The sequence below is a fragment of the Galeopterus variegatus genome, unplaced genomic scaffold (genome assembly GCF_000696425.1).
Source record: "Galeopterus variegatus unplaced genomic scaffold, G_variegatus-3.0.2 Scaffold3617, whole genome shotgun sequence".
Classification (NCBI taxonomy): Eukaryota; Metazoa; Chordata; class Mammalia; order Dermoptera; family Cynocephalidae; genus Galeopterus; species Galeopterus variegatus.
The window spans coordinates 6,242-9,771 of record NW_007729728.1 but is presented as its reverse complement, the minus strand read 5'-3'; positions in this window follow the sequence as shown (position 1 = coordinate 9,771).

Sequence of the window (3,530 nt, the reverse complement as noted above, 5' to 3'; positions counted from 1 at the left end):
CAGGGTTCCACACCAGGCTTGGTAGCAATAACATGGGCTTTGGAGTCTTTACACACCTGGTTTCAAATCCCAACCCAGAGAACTACTGATTGTGTGACTTTGTCCAAGTCTTTTAACCTCTCCAGGACTCAGTTATAATAATGAAAATACCTCATTATCACAGTACTAATACATGAAAAGAGCTTGGCGATATTTTATCTACTCTTCCCCCAAGTGGGCACCTGTTGTTTTTTTTTTTTTTTTTTTTTTTTCTTCTGTATTGGTTAGCAAGCAGAGAACAGGGTAGATATCTATTACTTACCAACCTAGGAAAGTGCCCAAACATAACTGGCACTTAACACATAGCTGTTGATTAAGCGACTGATGAGTTTGGTTAGAGAGTTAAGTGGATTTGTTATTAAAAGGCACTTTAAACAGTTCTCATTTTACTAAGCAATGTGATGTACTTGGAAAAAGCACTAAATATTTCACTCATGGCTTTGAGGTGGAACACAGGCAGACACTGAGGGACGACTGTACCTACCTTCAGGATTTTTCTTTGGACTAAATAAGATGATGTCAATGAATCCATTTTAGAAACCATGTTAGTTATCATTATGAGTGGATCACTAATAGAAATAATTACACAGAAAATTTCTACCTTCCTTGCAGTGGTAAGCCCAAGCAGGTTACCTTTTTTCAACAAAATAAAAGATACATAAACAAGGAATTTCCCTCCTGTGATGTTAACCATATGTTACCACTCAAGAATAAATATTAAAGACTAATCTGCTACAACAAGGAGACCCAAATATATGGTGACTTAATTTTTCTCTTTCACTCAACAATCTGAAGGTGTGCATGAATAGTGGTGTAGTTTACAGATTGATGGGGTAGCCTTTGCTCCATTAAGTCATTAAGGGGCCCAGGTTCCTCCCAAGTCAATGACTGTTGATGTCCTAGGATGTTATTCTCTTCACCATAATGAAGTTGCCACAACCTCTACATTTCAGCTTGTAGGAAGGGAAATGACAGGAAGCTCAAGGAAAGCAATTTATTTTAAGTAAGTGAGGCAGATATTGCACAGGAAAGCAATTTATTTTAAGTAAGTGAGACAGATATTGCATACATAACTTCTGCTCACATTCTGTCAGCAAAAATGTTGTTACAATGCCTCACCTAGCAGCAAGGGAAGCTGGGAAATGTAGTCAAGCTGAGGAGACATATGTACAGGAAAAGGGAAGAGTGGATTTTTGGAAAAAATTGATAATTGCAACAAATATTCAAAAAGTAACTAGAGATAAGGTTAGAAAGGAAGATTGGAGGTGAGAGTGAATTTTATAAAGGGGAACGGCTATATAGTTATAAGGAAAGCGAGGGAAAGTGAAGAGAAGGTGATAAAATTAGGGAGGCAAATGGTCAACACTGAAAGTTAAAAAAGAAAATCAAGGAAATGAATTTAAAAGTTCTAATATCCTTATGCAGTATCCAGAAAGAGTCCCACAGTGGTAGGGCTCTGAGGAGTTATGCAGAACCCCAACATCTGCACTTGATGGAGGCAGTGCTAAGCAGAGGTATGAAATGACTGACTAAAAGAGAGTCAGATCTGTACTGTGAGACTCAGCAGACAAGGGAGGCTGCTGGACAAGGAAATGCTCAGAAACTTGGGGAAACTTAGGGACCTAGAGAATGTCATGAGGAGTTCTGCCTGGGCAATACCACTGCCCACTTTTCCTAAGCGTATTCCCTAGCCTCAGCTAGTACCAGCAGTTAAAACAATCATTTTAATACTTTTTGGTTGATTTCTTATCACCCTGCCATACCCCTGAGCACATTTCATATTCCTCAAGTCCTTCCCCTGCTACTTTTTGCTCATACTCAATTGTTGGCCTTGCCTCCCATGTTTCTGAGAAGAGAAATGTCATCCGATCAGAGCTCCTCAACTTCATTCTTTCCCACCTCAATCTTTCTACCTCTCTATCCTTACTTAGTCATTGCTGAATTCCATTCTTTGTGCAGGTTCTATGAGAAACCAGCAAAACAGCTAGGAGAGGCTCATTCTTCCTTGGAGAAAACTTTTGAGCATTTTTATTTTCTTTTAGGTGTTCATATTTCCACAGGATCCTAACATAATTCTTATACTAGGCAAAATTTACATACTAGACATGCAAAAAGTGAGAAAATATGCCCTTAAGTAAGAAAAATGAACCAAAACCAATTCAGAAATGACAAAAATAATAGAATTTGTAGATAGGACATTAAAAGAATTATTATGACTGTATTTCATATATGTTCAAGAAACTAAAGAAAAGATTGAGCATATTAAATAGAGACAAAGAAGATATAAAAAGGCAAATTAAATTTCTAGAGATGCAGATTACAATGTTAGAAACTAATAATACACTGGATTAGATTAACAGCATGTTAGACATTGTAGGGAAAAAAATATCAGTGAATTTGAAAAAAAAAAAAAAACAGCAATAAACCTGCCCAAATGAAACAGATGAAAACAAAAAAACACAAGAATTGTGCATTAGTGAGCCATAAGACATTTCAGATAGCCTAATATATATGTAATTAGTCCCCTGAAGTACATGAGGAGTGGAACACGAGTGTCATGTCATCCCTGAGGATGGTTTGGAAGTAGGTTGTTTTAAAGGATGGCTGGTGAGTACTTGAATCAGAAAGCGGAGGTCACTATGAGTCACCGTGGACCCATTAGGAGCAAGTCACAGCAGATGACACCTGCTTCACTGGACTGATGAGCAAGAGAAATGTGTAGGACAGAAGGGCAGGCTTTCCACCTAAGCAAAAAGACTCACATTTTTCATCGTAGTCTTGTGGACCGGGTGATCATACTATTGTAATTGGCTTAAAATGATTGAAACTTGTAATGATTCAGGGATGAGTGTCCACCAGGAGGGGTGTTTCTTATGGCTCTGCTATTGGCCCTCTCCAGCTGACCATCTAACTAATGAATCGGATGAGGAAAAGGACAGCCTGATGACAGGGGCTGCAAATGAGGGGGAGCTGGGACATTTAGCTAATGCACTATACGACCCATCGGAGATTTGAAAAAAAAAAAAAAACAGCAATAAACCTGCCCAAATGAAACAGATGAAAACAAAAAAACACAAGAACTGTGCATTAGTGAGCCATAAGACATTTCAGATAGCCTAATATATATGTAATTAGACCCCTGAAGTACATGAGGAGTGGAAAGAGAACAGAAAAAGTTTTGAATGAATAATGGCTAAAATTTTTCCACATTTAATGAAAAATATAAGCACAATAAGTTCAATGAATGCTAAATACAATAAACTTAAAGAAACTCACACCAAGATACATGCTTAAAACCAGTGATAAAAAGAAAATTTTAAAAACAGCCAGAGTAAAAATGACACATTAAATACAGAGAGAAAAAGATAAGAATTACAGAAGACTTTCTATAGAATCAATGCAAGCCAGAATACAGTGGAGAAATGTCTTTAAAAGTACTGACAGAAAAAGAAATCATCAATGTAAAATTTTATACCCAGTAAAAATATCTT